Raw genomic sequence first — 15,693 nt, 5'->3', positions numbered from 1 at the left:
GGCCTTCGGGTAAAAACCTGGGTAAAAATATACCCTCAGGTGGTCTGGCGCGATAAACTGCATAAGCACAATGCCTTCTTAGAATGATAGCTTTCCACCTGATGCCTTTATTCGTTCCGTAGTTCATTGCCTGAAAGTCGCACTTATTTCTTTAGCACTAGCTCTGGCTGGATTTGATGGCTCGCTAATGATTGCTTTAGGAAATGTTGCGTGCAAAATAGAAATTCACAGTAAAAAAGGACTTGGAAAGGACAGTAGCGAAGCTTTCAATATACATATGAAAGTATATTGAAAGGTGGGCAAGTTGGTTATTACTATCCATGGTAAAACAGCGCGGAAAAAACACTCGAGGACGGAACAAACACGACAACACGAGCGCTCGAGGGTGTTGTTTATAATATTCCCCTTTCTTGCGGTGGGTGGTATGTTGGCCAGACTGGGAGATGCCTAAATGAACGCCTGAGGGAGCACCATAATTCTTTGGACAAGGCAGCCGGTTCGAATTTGGCGCTTCACTGCAGGCAACCTGAGTACACGTGCGCCCCATTGCTTCATCAGACATCCGTCATCTTCTAACATAAGGATCAGATAGTAAGGAAAATAGTAGAGGCATATCACGTTGACAAAGGGGGTAGAGCATGCATTAGTAAGCCCTCATTATCACTGGCTAACCGCGAAATCACCTTTTTGGAGCATGCATTTGTAGATATGTAGTTTTAATATTTTCAGTGATGATGCAGTGTTTTTTTCTTCTGTTTGGTGTTTGGCGGGAATGCTATATATGTACACTTGTGCGTAATAAATCGTCAGTTGAAAGTCAGCGCTCGTGTTGTCGTGTTTGTTCCGTCCTCGTGTGTTTTTTCCGCGCTGTTTTACCATGGACATATCAAAGAGTGGTGGTGAGAAACATTTATGTACGGATACACTTAAGGAGGTTATGCATAACATGACCTAAAGGGGGCCGCCCTTACAAGTACTAGATGGAGGTGCCTAGTTCGAGATCCCTGTGGCGTCGGCCGTCGCCCGGGCTCGACCGACCAAGGCCCGTTGGGCCTGCAGGTCAAAGCAGCCGAGCAGGGTCGCCTCACAGTCCTCCCGGGTTTGGTTGGGGTGAGGGGAGATAGCAGGGTGGGGGAAGGGGGGTGGGGCAGGCCCAAACTATGTGGTAGATGTTTGAAGACTTCTCTGCACAGTGCGGACAGCTCCGCGAGAAAGGAATGTCTAAGTGTTTGAGAGCTGCCGGGCACAGCAAAGTATTAGCATACAGTCGAAGCAGAAGCCGCTCCTCCGCCTTTCAGAGACCTTTATACGGGCGGGGATGAAGACCGTGGCCAAATTGGTAAATTAAAACAATGTCATTGAAGGAGTAAGCTGGAGTCAATTCGAGTTCCTGATCGTCAGGGTCGGAGGGGCATGTCCTGTGCGAGAGCGCGCGAGCGGCGGCGGCAGCTGCGTCATTTCCCTCAACCATGTGAGCAGGAGCCCAAACGATACGCCGGTGAACGGAGTCCCCGGTGTAGACGCTGTTTTGGAGAAGGCGGTATGCTAGGTACGGTACCCGGCCCTGCGAGACCTTGCGACAAGCCCCTCGCGAGTCGGAAATAATTGTTTTCGTACTCGAATCAGATGCAGACAACGCAATGGCGGCCTCCTCCGCGTGTGTTATGTCACGGGCTCGGAAAGTAAGGCCGTTCACTATTTTGGATTGGTGGACGACTGCGGCCGTGTACCATCCCCCATGGTGGGGGTCGGAGGCATCCACGTAGAATCCACCGGGTTTCGAACCATAGTAGCGGGTCAGGGCCTCCTCCTGCGCCAGGCGCCGGCTATTATGGTCTTCACGGTTCATATTGGCGGGAACAGGGCGCACGTGGATTGCGCATCTCCACGGGGATGGAATACGTACGCGCTCTTCCATCAGAGCGGACTACTTCATGTGTAGACGGGCAAGAAGGCGGCGTCCCGATGGTTTCTTCGGAATACGTGTGTCATCATCATCAGCCTGACTACACCCACTGCAGGGCAAAGGCCTCTCCCATGTCTCTCCAATTAATCCTGTCCTTTGTCAGTTCCCGCCACTGTATCCCCGCAAACTTCTTAATCTCATCCGCCCACCTAACTTTCTGCCGTCCCCTGCTACGTTTGCTTTCTCTTGGAATCCACTCCGTTACCCTTTAGGACCAGCGGTTATCTTGCCTTCGCATTACATGCCCTGCCCAAGCCCATTTCTTCCTCTTGATTTCAACTAAGATGTCATTAACCCGCGTTTGTTCCCTCACCCACTCCGCCCTCTTCCGATCTCTTAACGTTACACCTATCATTTTCCTTTCCATAGCTCGCTGCGTTGTTCTTAACTTAAGCTGAACCCTCTTTGTTAGCCTCCACGTTTCTGCCCTATAGGTGAGTACCGGTAGGATACAGCTGTTGTATAGTTTTCGCTTCAGGGATATTGGTAAGCTACCATTCATGATCTGAGAGAACCTGCCATATGCGCTCCACCCCATTCTTATTCTTCTAGTTATTTCCCTCCCATGATCTGGATCTGCGGTCGCTACTTGCCCTAAGTAGACATATTCTCTTACTACTTCCAGCACCTCGCTACCAATTGCGAACTGCTGTTCCCTTGCTAGGCTGCTGAACATTACTTTGGTTTTCTGCATGTTAATTATTAGCCCCACCGTTCTGCTCTGCCTGTCTAACTGATTGATCATGCTTTGCAGTTCCTGTCCTGAGTGGCTTAGCAAGGCAATGTCATCAGCGAATCGCAAATTACTAAGGTATTCTCCATTAGCTCTTATCCCCAACTGTTCCCATTCCAGTCACCGGAATACCTCCTGTAAGCAGGCAGTGAAGAGCATTGACGAGATCGTGTCTCCCTGCCTGACACCTTTCCGTATTGGAATTTTATTGCTGACTTTATGGAGAACTATAGTAGCTGTGCAATCGTTATAAATATCTTCCAATATTTTCCCATAACACTCTTCTACACACTGATTCCGCAATGCCTGCATGACAGCTGAGGTTTGCACGGAGTCAAATGCTTTCTCGTAATCAATGAAGGCTATATATAGGGGTTGGTTATATTCTGCGCATTTCTCTATCACCTGATTGATAGTGTGAATGTGGTCTATTGTCGAGCATCCTTTACGAAAGCCTGCCTGATCATTTGGTTCACTAAAGTCCAAGGTTGTCCTGATTCTATTAGCGATTACCTTAGTAAATACCTTGTAGGCAACGTACAATAAGCTGATTGGTCTGTAATTCTTCAATTCGTTGACGTCTCCTTTCTTATGAATTAAGATAATGTTAGCGTTCTTCCAAGCTTCTGGTACTGTCGAGGTCACAAGGCAATGCGTATACAGGGTGGCTAGTTTTTGTAGCACAATCTCTCCTCCGTCCTTCAACAAATCTGCTGTTACCTGATCCTCACCAGCTGCTTTCCCTCTTTGCATTGCTCCTAAGGCTTTCTTTACTTCCTCTTTCGTTACTGGCAGGATGTCCCATTGATGTGCTCGACTGCCTCCCTCAGTAAGTTGATGATTACATTCGCTACTGTATAGATTTATGTAGAACTCTTCGGCTAATTCAACTATCTTCTCCATATTCCTGATGACATTGCCCTGTTTGCCTTTTAGCGCATACATCTGGTTTTTACCTAAGCCCAGTTTTCTCCTCACTGATTTTAGGCTACCTCCGTTCTTTAGAGCATGCTCGATTTTCTCCATGTTAAACTTTCCAATACGTGTGTATTGGATGGTTAAGTTGGTTTCCCGGAGCTCGCTAAATGTGTTCACCGTGTCGAGCCTCAGGAGGCGCTTGTTGGAAGTGTTCGCGGGGAGGTCCAGAGCCCGCTTAATAATTTTGCGGAGGATGGCTTCGAGTTCATCCTCGTCTTGCTACCGCAGGTGGTAGTATGGAGTCGAAAATAGAATTCGGCTGATTACGAAGGCGTTTGCCAGCCGCAAGGCATTCTTACATCATAACCCCTCAGGTTTGTTGGAAACCCGACGGACCATGCGGCCCACCTGGCCCCCCACCTTACGGAGTGTCTGGCTGTCTGTGTTTGCGGATGGAGATTCCGAGTACCTGTATCTCATCAGTTTTGCGTATGGGACCACACTCAAGGAAAGAGATTACCACCGAGGCAGGTAGCAGTTCTGTAAATGATTGGTCGCTCAAGCCCATCTGCCGTCGCAGGGTAATGGAGCATCGCTTTACAGTGCACCACTGCGTCACGACTCGCATTACGACTCCCATGTAAGTAGAATTCAAAGTTAAGAATTACCAATTCCACATATAAGGGCATTAACCCATCGAAGCTCACCCTAAATAGAGATCGGAAGTACTCTGTTATTAATTCATCTTCAATGGCCTTCTTCTGTTGGGTGCCGAGGAATATGAGAGGGAACAAGCGGTTCATAAACATTTCCAATTTTCTGGATATTTCTCACCTATATTTGAGAATTACTTTTGTATATTTAACACCTAGAGCACAAATAGCAAACAAAACACCTGCGCTTGCCACATACAATTATGAACTAATTAATAATGAATGCTCAAGCTTTGTTCCCTATCTTATTGCTCACGACTGTAAGTTGGTGTAACGGAGACAGCGTTCTTCAGGTGAGAGCCTTGTTGTCATATTTTTCAACTCAGCCCCACCTGAGGAAGGTATACTTAAAGCTAGGCCCGAAGCGCAGGCAACGCAGGAAGGGTGTTCGCGTGATACGAGGTCTGTTAGAAAAGTATCCGAATTTATTTTTTTTTTGCGAACACCTGATGGATATGAAACAAGCGCGCTTACAGCAGCCGACCTTGAACCCTCGTGCGCATGCGCGAATTTTTTCCCGCCTGCCGATAGCGTCAGTCGCTGGGAAGCAGCGTTTGAGTGAGAGAGTGCGCAGTGCTCTCGTCGGTTTTTTGTTGCAAGGAAAATGGCGGAGCGAGAGGAGCAGCGCTACTACCTCACATTTTGACAGAAACTTGGCGATATAGCCAAGCGGAAATTAATCGAAATGTTCAGACGGCTTTCGGTGATGATGCTATGGGCAGCACACAGAGTAAGCAGTGGTGCAACTGGTTTAATGACGGCCGCACATCCGTGGAGAGAGAGCCACGCTCCGGTCGGCCACCAATATGCCGAAATGACCAGGTAATTGCCGAAGTGAACGCTGAGGTGATGCGGGACTGTTGTGTGACTATCCGAGAAATTGCGGAAGAGGTGGACATCAGCAATATTTCTGCACATTCCATTATCACCGAAGATTTGGCCATGGAGAGAGTTGCGGCGAAATTCGTGCCGAAGCTGCTGACGGTGGAGAAAAAGCAGCTTCGTGTTGAAGTCTCACAGGAGATGCTGGATTCCACAAACAGTTACCCTGACTTCACCGACGCCGTAATCACTAGTAACGAGTCTTGGGTGTACGGGTACGACCCGGAAACCAAATCCCAGTCGTCACAGAGGACGCATTCCACGTCACCAAGACCAAAGAAGGCCCGACAAGTGCGCAGCAATGTCAAAGTGATGCTGACCTCTTTTTTGACTCCCTCTGTGTGGCATACCACGAGTACGCACCCCACAGGGTCAAAGAATGACTAAACAGTACTACAGGGATGTCCTCCATCGCCTACGTGGTGCTGTGCGGCGCAAGAGACCGGAATTGAGGTCAACAAGAAATTGGTGCATCCCTCGCGGCATTGCTCCTGCAGATTCCTCGCATTTGATTCAGACTTTTCTGGCGAAAAACCAGACTCCTGTAGTTCAACAGGCTCCTTACTCTCCTGATATGTCCCCCTACGACTTCTGGCTGTTTCCTAAAATCAAGAGGTCATTGAAAGGAGCGCGATTTCAGAAAAGAAAGGACATTATGGATGCAACGACAGCAGAGCTAAATTCCATTCCGAAAAGGGTCTTTTCGGAATTCTTCCAACAATGGCAGCACCGCTGGGAGCTGCATATGGAGCCCCAAGGAGACTACTTTGAAGGTTATTAGGTTTCTAACGCTCCAGTTATGCCAGTTTTTTTTTTCTTCGGCCAAAGGTCGGATACTTTTCTAACAGACCTCGTATATCAGTTCAAGGCATATGGCGGCATGCTGTTGCCACCGCGCGCCCCAAATACGGCGACTAAGTTAGAAAACGGCACGAGGCACTGCAACCGTGCGCGGTCTGGTCATGGAATCGCGGACGTTCTGGCCTCGTAGACGCTGCCGTTCAACACGGAGGCGTTGGTGTTTCGCTCTAACAGCGAACTATGCACGCCACATTTGCGATGGGTCACCTCAGCTTAGAAGCTTAAGCCTGTCGGCGCCTTGCTCGAACATCTGCGCACTGTTGGTATGATCGATGGTGAGGCGTAGGACCGTGGTATGATGTGTGATACAGCGGTTGGACGATTATTAATGCGAAAGCATGTCTAGGCTATGTCGGCGGGGTCGTGTCACCAAAACATGTCCGCAAAACGTGTCCGCAGCAGTTCTGACTTTCTCCGAAGGGGTAGCATCAAATGAGTGGTTGTAATCGAGAGACGATGATGCGAAGATGTTGCCCCCCCCCGCACCCCCCCCCCCAAAAAAAAAGTGGTCGATAGGTTGATTATTCAATTAATTAGACCCAAAAATGTTAAAAAAGCGTCGAAGCAGCGTGGACGTCGGTATAGTGACTGAAGAAGAAAACAGCCGTGGACTTCAAAATAGTGCAGAAATAGGCAAAGGAGCGGAAATAACGTTTCAAATTAATAGAATTGTATTTGATGAGTGATAAATTGACTCGCACCGGTCCCCGCCCTATCAATCCGTGGCGCACCCCAGATAACCGGCCGATATGCTACGCCTGCGGTCTCGCTGGTCATGTGGCCCGCTGGTGCCGCACGCGCGGCTCCGGTCCTTACGACTACGGGCGCTCGCCAACGTACGACGCTCCAATGCCCTCCGTCCCTGTCTCTTCTCCTCTGCCGCCTCCGAATCACTCTCTGCCTCGCTCCGACTCCTACAACCGAAGCCATCGGTCACCGTCTCCTCGACGCCGTTCGCCCTCTCCTATGCGCCGCCGGTCCCCACCACTTCAAGCGGAAAACTAGGCGCCGCAGTTCCGGAGGCAAGAACTGCGCCGTCAACGACCGTCTCAAGCCCTATCGCCGCTCCTATGAACGTTATTGAAGTGACCGTTGAAGGTCTTCCTGTTGACGCGCTTATTGACACTGGTGCTGCCGTGTCCATCATTAGTCGCAACTTGTGCCGCAAATTAAAAAAAGTGATGACGCCGCTTTCTGACCTTTCGCTTCGCACCGCCAGCGCTGACCCCATTCGCCCTCTCGCAGCGTGCACTGCCCGCCTCGTCATTCAAGGTCTCTCCTACACCATTGAGTTCTTCGTATTCGCCCGCTCCTCTCATGACATCATCCTCGGGTGGGACTTTCTGTCCGCGCATCGCGCCATCATTGACTGTGCACGTGCTCAAATTGATTTATCGCCGCTGTGTGATGCTCTTGTGGACGCCTCCCCTGTTACCGCCGCGCCTATTCTCGCCGCTGACGACGTCGACTTGCCAGCTTTCTCTTCTGTTCTTGTGCCCCTGACTTGTGCTGCCCTCTCTGACGATACTGTTCTTTATTCACCCTCTCCTCTTTGTGCGCACCGCAAGTCTGTTTTGCTCCCTCATGCCGTGCTCACCCTTTCTGGTGGTTGTGGCGCTCTGTACGTCGCGAACCCGTTGCCTTTCCCCACCACTTTACATCAGGGAGAATCGCTCGGCACGGTCCCGCCGACGTCGCCGACCCGTCCTCCCCGGATATGTTTTCCCATTCTGTCGATGCCGCTCTACCACGTCACCAACGCGCCCAGCTCATCGCTTTGCTGCAGCGCTTCCGCGCATCCTTCGACTCTCCTCAAGCACCGTTGGGTCGTGCAACCGCGGTTCGCCACCATATCGACACTGGCACCCATGGACCCTTGCGCCAACGCCCCTATCGCGTCTCCTCCGCCGAGCGCCGCATCATTGATGAACAGATGACCGACATGCTGAACCGCGGCGTGATCCAGCCCTCTCACAGCCCGTGGGCTTCTCCAGTCGTGCTCGTCAAGAAAAAGGACGGCTCCATTCGATTCTGCGTAGACTACCGCCGGCTAAACAAAATTACTCGGAAGGACGTCTACCCCCTGCCTCGTATAGATGACGCGCTGGATTGCCTGCAGGAAGCGGAGTACTTTTCTTCGCTGGATCTGCGCTCTGGGTACTAGCAGGTGCCGATGGCCGACGTCGATCACCCGAAAACAGCTTTTATCACGCCTGATGGGCTGTATGAATTTAATGTGATGCCCTTCGGTCTGTGCAACGCGCCTGCCACTTTTGAGCGTATGATGGACAACATCCTCCGTGGGCTTAAATGGCAGACATGCCTCTGCTACTTGGACGATGTTGTCATCTTCTCCCAGAATTTTCCGTCTCATCTCCTTCGCCTGGAGAGTGTTCTTCGCTGCCTCAGTGACGCTGGCCTGCAGCTGAACTTGAAAAAGTGTCGCTTCGGCGCCCGACAGCTGACTATCCTAGGCCACGTCGTGTCCAAGGATGGTGTAATCCCGGACCCTGCCAAGCTCCGTGCAGTTGCTGATTTCCCGAAGCCCACATCCCTGAAGGAACTCGGAAGCTTTCTTGGCCTTTGTTCTTACTTTCGCCGGTTCGTCAAGAATTTTTCTGCCGTTATCGCCCCGCTGACGCAACTTCTCGCTGGTAGCCACGACCTGTCGGCTTGGTCCCCTGCATGTGACGAAGCTTTTGCAACGCTGCGCCAGCTCCTCACCTCTCCTCCGATCTTGCGCCATTTCGACCCTTCCGCGCCTACAGAACTGCACACAGACGCCAGCGGCATTGGTCTCGGTGCCGTTCTAGCTCAGCGGAAACCTGGCTTCAATGAGTACGTCGTTGCCTACGCCAGCCGTGCGCTCACAAAAGCGGAGACTAACTATTCCGTCACTGAAAAAGAATGTTTGGCGATTATTTGGGCGATCGCAAAATTTCGTCCTTACTTATATGGGCGCCCGTTCGATGTCATTACAGATCACCATGCCCTTTGTTGGCTGTCGTCACTCAAAGATCCATCTGGCCGCCTCGCTCGTTGGGCTCTGCGTTTACAAGATTACGACATTCGGGTCATTTATCGTTCCGGTCGTAAACACTCCGACGCCGACGCTCTCTCGCGCTCCCCTGTGACCTCTGAGCCTGACCCGCCATCTATTTCCGGCCTCACACCTTCTCTTGACACTATTGATATGGCTTCCGAGCAGCGCAAGGATCCTTGGATTACTTCTCTTCTGGATTTCTTAGCCAACCGATCAGCCCGCCTCCCTTCTCGAGCGCTCCGTCGTCAAGCTCATCACTTTGTCGTGCGTGACCAGCTGCTGTACCGTCGGAATTACCTCCCCGACGGTCGCAAATGGCTGCTCGTGATCCCCAGGCATCTCCGCTCCGCCATTTGTGCCAGTTATCACGACGACCCGCAATGTGCTCATGCCGGTGTGCTGAAAACTTTTACCCGCCTGCGTCTTCGGTATTATTGGCGGGGTATGTACCGTTTTGTCCGCCAGTACATACGCTCTTGTCTGGAATGTCAGCGCCGCAAAAACCCACCACAGCACTCACCTGCTCTTCTGCAACCGTTACCGTGTCCGGCCCGACCATTCGACCGTGTTGGAATCGACCTTTATGGCCCTCTTCCCAGCACTGCCGCCGGGAACCGCTGGATCATCGTCGCCATTGATCATCTCACGCGCTATGCGGAAACTGCCCCGTTGCCAGCTGCGACGGCCGCTGACGTAGCCGGTTTCATACTACAGAATATCATTCTTCGTCACGGTGTGCCTCAGGAACTGCTCAGCGATCGGGGTCGCGTCTTATTGTCCGGCGTAGTGGAAGCCCTTCTTCGGGAGTGTCATATCGTTCATCGCACGACGTCTTCGTACCATCCGCAGACGAACGGCATGACCGAACGTTTTAACCGGATCCTCGGCGACATGATGGCCAAGTACGTTTCTACCAATCACTCCGACTGGGACCGCGTTCTACCTTTCGTTACCTACGCTTACAATTCTGCAACGCAGGCCACTACTGGTTTTTCCCCGTATTTTCTTCTCTACGGACGCGAGCCTTCCTCCATCATGGACACCATACTCCCTTACCGCCCCGATTCGTCCGACTTTACATTCGTCCGACTTTACAACCGTCTCTCAAGCCGCTGCGCATGCCGAAGAATGCCGTCAACTCGCCCGTTCCTTTACTTCTCACGATCAGCACCGTCAGAAAAGCGCCCGCGCCGCTTCTTCCGGTCTGCCGCCGTCATATCTGCCTGAATCCTTCGTTTGGCTGTGGGTGCCCTCCTCCAGCCCCGGACAGTCTACAAAACTACTGAGCAAATACCAGGGCCCCTATCGCGTTATTCAGCAGGTCTCCCCAGTTAATTATCTGGTCGAGCCCATCACGCCTTCGTCTGACCATCGCCGCCGCGGTCGCGAAATTGTGCACTTAGACCGCCTGAAGCCCTACTACGACCCAGCCATCGTCTCGTGCCCTTAGGCCGCCAGGATGGCGCCTCTTCACCCAGGGGGTATTGTAAGGAAGAGAGTTGGAGTTCGATGCCCCAGCAGCTAGCGCCGACGAAGGCGAGGAAGAAGATAGGTTAAGCCGACGAAGTTCGGGTTTTGCGCTTGCGAACGCTGGCCTGCTGAGCGGCACCGCTGGGACAAGGACTGTGCCCGTCCACGCTAACTGTGCGAGTTTCCACATTACAGATCAAACGAAAAGTTTGATTGACGTAGAATAATTAGTTGACATCTTATCACAAAATTCATTGGGCGCTTGAATAGGCTGGATGAGGATATAGTAAGCGGACGGGAAAGCAACCTCGGCGCCAAATTTGAAAAACCAAAATGGTTGATTGAGTTAAAAGAAAGTACAATCAGAGTAAATAAATCAATCTTCAATTAAATCATAAGATAATGAAGCTAATTCAGTAATTGAATTAGCAAACAAAAAATGATGAAGAGAGGGGACGAGTGCCGAGGGGGCGTCAATGCTTTGTCATGCTCCCAATGAGGGTCGCCGCAGTGATATCTTTTCTCTGGCTATTTAACTTCAGTCTTAGAAATGCGATCTTGGTGCAGGGCCAAACTGGATGTCATAAAAATATTTTTTATTCGAAGGCGCAGAAACGACTTTGTCCAAAGACGTAGAAGCATTGTGCGAAACAGAGAAACCCATATATAGCCCCTGCGCAATGCAGGAAAAGACACGAGCAGCTGTGCGGCGTATACTACTGCTTGAGGCTTGCGAAAACTCAAATAATCTTTCTATACGGTGATGTTTAACGTCAGTTGTGCAAGAGGTGAATCCAGCTGGTGCCTGTTTTTGCCATGCAGCACACAATATTGAAAGCAACTTAATAAAACGATCATGAGAGATTAACGAAACGAGTCGCTACGAGTCGAAACGAGCTTCGCTTTATATATGTCGTTTGTATTGTATTATTTTAGGTTGGAGAGAACAATTGGTTTATTTTTAATATCATACTGTTGTATTAGTACCAAGGAAACAAATTCAGTTGCCGATGTTACGACATTCATTTGGTCGCTCTTAACAAGAGCAAGCGACATGGCTAGCTCTGAAGCATGCCATAGCGTAGAGTTGAAATGCTGCAGAGCGAAATCCATTTATGCCTACTAGAACCTAAGAAAGGAGATGTTATCACTATCTGCAGAAGTGCCCAGTAACGGTAATACTTAAAACGCTCGAAAAGACATTTATTTCACGTCAAAGCCATCCATCTTTTTCCCGTCAGAGCCTTGATCTTCTTCATGGCCTGGGAGGCAGCGGCGGAGGAGGTCTTCCGGGTCTTGCAGGCTTCGGGGGCGCAAGAGCACTCCGCCTTGGAGGCAGCGGTGGTCTATATGTCAGAGGTTCATAGCCTATAGGCAGAGGGAGGCTAGGATCGAGACATGTTCCCAGCAGTGGCCGCCGTCGATGTCGATAACAGCGACAGTGGCGCTCGCATTCTTCCCCGTTCCGAAGTGGGTGACACTGATTCAAAAAAGGGGACATTAGTAAAGTGAAGTCGAACTACAACACCTTAAAAGACGGAAACCTATTGAAAAGCGCTAACAGACTGGACGTGAAAGAAGAACGCAGACACAAGAGATTTCCATCAACAATCGGTTTCCATCAACATGTACCAACCAGCCAGAGTAAGCCCTCTCCTTAATACCGGATCGCTTAGTCAGGGAGCCTATAGAAAGACTAGGTACATAGGGGAAAAATTGACTGGAGAGCTCCTACCAGGAGATGCCACTAGCGAAAAATTTGTAGCGTATATTGTTCTCAGTAATGCCTAAATGATTACATGTATCTAAGAGCCTAATATACTATGCTCATTGCAAGTTCATAAATTGAAGGAAAGGTCTGTTAGGGTTTGCATTCCTCGTATAACGCTGGGCATTGATCCTTAAACCCCATACCGCGCCGAAGTGCGCCCTGCTTTTTACGTTATTTTAACTTTTTTCTTATGAAAACCGAGACGGAAACATTATGCGAAACATTGAAGTATATAAAATTGGTTCATGCAATTTGAGGCACAATTTGTCAGTATATTATACTAGTAGGGCCTTGCACATCAAAATCAATAAAAAATCAGCTATTTTTGTATATATATATATATATATATATATATATATATATATATATATATATATATATATATATGTTTAATATCAGCCACTTAAATAAGTTCAGTATCGGGAGCAGTGCATCGCAGTGCACTCAAAGTGTTGATTAGAAATGCTTCTAACGGTAACATATCTGTTGCGATACGAAGTTCACAAGCTTACATCTTGACACGGCTTCAGATTCCTTTCGATGGTATTTATTTAGTTCGCACTGATTCTGAAGGCGGCTTATGCATAAAATAAGGAAACTATTCCTATTTCACGTGCATTTTTCGACTCTGGCGCATAGTTAAACAATTTTACAGGAGAGCTGCAAACGAAATAGCTTGTCACCATACATTGCGCTCGCAACGCAGATGGAACCCGAGTCCAGCGCCTCCATTGCTTGCCCTGAATATGAAAGAAAAAAATTAATTTAATTGAGCCTTGTAGTGGGCGTTTGAGTAAAAGGAAGTGCGAACTTAATTTAGCCATTTCTTGACTAGCGCATTCACAGGAGGATAAGTGGGGACAGTAAAGGCAGTATAATGACGTCAGTCTGTCCTGTCTCTCCTTCTCCTCAGGAGAGTGAACGGTTCGGGTGAAAAAGATCTCGAATGCCCCGTTAGGCACCGTGACCCCTTCGTAAGCTGCAGCACTGGTGTCGTGTACTTAATCCCTTTGTCTTGCGGCAGGGAATACATCGGCCTGACTGGTCGATGTATTAATAAGAGATTTCCCGAACACAAAGCTAATTCCAGTAACTTAGCCGTCCGCGTTCGTGACTGCAGTCTTTGTCGCCGGCGCCGTCGGATGTTTAAAAAAACAAAAATTCTCGCAAAGAGCAGCAACCAACTCACTCGGGAAATAATTGAGGCAGGTTTCATCAACAAGCAACGAGACGTTTGCGTCAGTACGCCCTCAGTAGCCCTGTTGGAAAAGGAGCTTGCGTTTCTTTCCCAGTCACTCTAATTTGGTGCCTTGGTTCCTTACGCGGCTAATTGTCACCTCCCAGCTCTTTCGCCACTACTTCTCTTTTAATATTTTGGGGACACTACTTATTTTCTTTTATTCTAGCTTTTATTCCTCTCTTAGCCTTAGCCATCTTTGTTATTTTCGGTCGATTTTATGGTTTATCCTCATCCCCACTTTTTAGCCCTGTTCCTTGTTGGCTTGCATCGCATCTTTTTAGGCTGTGTTTGTTCGGTTGGCTTTCATCGCATGCTTTTAGACTATCAATTCTTCCCCCTTTTCGCCGCCGCGGTGGCTCAGCGGTTATGGTGCTCGGCTGCTGACCCGAAAGACGCGGGTTCGATCCCGGCCGCGGTGGCTGGAATTTCTTTGGAGGAGAAATTCTAGAGGCCCGTGTACTGTGCGATGTCAGTGCACGTTAAAGAACCCCAGGTGGTCGAAATTTCCGGAGCCCTCCACTACGGCGTCTCTCATAGCCTTAGTCGCTTTGGGACGTTAAACCCCATAAACCAAACCAAACCTTCCCCCTTTTCAACCACCCTTTCAGTTCATTCCTTTTATGTGCGTCTTCACATCGTCTTCAGAGATTTTAATGTCTTTTGCGTCGTTGCCTTTTGAATTTTATCGTTTTTATCTTTTTATCTCTGTCATCACCAAACTGCACAGGACTCCCTGGCGCGTGTAATCTCCCTTTTTTACCAAGTGTTGTTATTATGTCTTTCCCCTTGCCCACTTCACTGCCGATCTTGACTGTTTGCGTCCTCAGGGGTGTACCTGGCACCTGGCCGACCAGAATGACTGAATCCGTCTTGATTTTTTTTTGCTTTTGTACTGTGTGGGTCAATACGCGCCTGCGCGCTTACCCTGTTTTCTTTCGTTTTGTTGTTGGTTGCCTTGACTTGCGCATGTGCCTTACAATCACGGGTTTTGGGTGCGGTATAAAACGTGCGGATCGCCCTCCTTCGAAATAAAAGTTGTTAGTTCATCGCTCTGTGCGTGTCTTCTCTCCTTTGTCCCTCCTCCGCCAGCGCGGCATGTTCAGGAGGTCAGTTAACTAATCACTTATTTCATCCATACAAGGTAGATAATGTCTGCCTTGCTCAACAATTCATCTCCACAGACCGCACCGACGTATCTCTAGCAGTTTAGGAATAAAGTAAAGGTTAAAACTTTACTCGGTATACGTATTGATCCCTCCAGCTTCCTCAAGAAAACTAAATACTGCAAAATATGTTTATAACGAAATGGCTTATAACGATGTGATGGATATAAGGAAGAAATACCTTTCCGCTTGAAAGCTTCCAAATGCGTGCGAGTATTGAACATCTTGTTTTTACATAGCAAAATTTTCATAGAATGGAACATAGCAAACCTGAAATCAACCCCACTGTCCACTTCGCTCCAATAATGAACCGAATTTTGTGGTGCTCAACAGTACCCTAAGCAATATATTCCGCGATGTGAAATTATTGCGTGTTACCCACTCTGCCGTATGTCATACAGAATATGCAGAATACGTTTTCTGTATCAAACGGGGGAAAAAATGCGTTTCAATTCGATTTGTTTGCTTTGGAGTGTGGTTCGTGGATTGTGGCGCCTTGTTCACCTGGAATGAGGTACTCGCCGAGCTACAGAGAGGCTACGCTGTACGGTGCGCACAGCTAGCTGCGCCATTCTGCGCCTCGACAGAGCTGACAAAATTATTCGAGTTCCTACCCTCTCCAAACTATCCGCTGCACACAGCCCTCCACACGCGCTGTGCCTTCTCAGGTGCCGTAGGCAGCGGGCTCACGTGGTTTGACATTTTGGTAGCGTGCTTGCTCTTCTTCACACTATCGACGTGAAGTTGATTTCACAACTTTAAGCATTCTAAAATTACAGTGGAAAACAAGTTTCATTGACCAAACGACGCCATCACAACGGATTGCATCGGATGTGAACACGGAGGATGCCACAATAGCTAGCTTGCGATATGGCGCATCGATTCTCCACAGAACTTTGCAGTCACGCGGTCAAGCGATTTGGCCAACGCGTT

This window comes from Amblyomma mixtum, chromosome 9, assembly GCF_055824585.1.
Source record: "Amblyomma mixtum isolate Tamu chromosome 9, ASM5582458v1, whole genome shotgun sequence".
In the NCBI taxonomy this organism is placed as follows: domain Eukaryota; kingdom Metazoa; phylum Arthropoda; class Arachnida; order Ixodida; family Ixodidae; genus Amblyomma; species Amblyomma mixtum.
The sequence above is the reverse complement of the archived record's forward strand: the minus strand, read 5'-3'. Positions refer to the sequence as shown.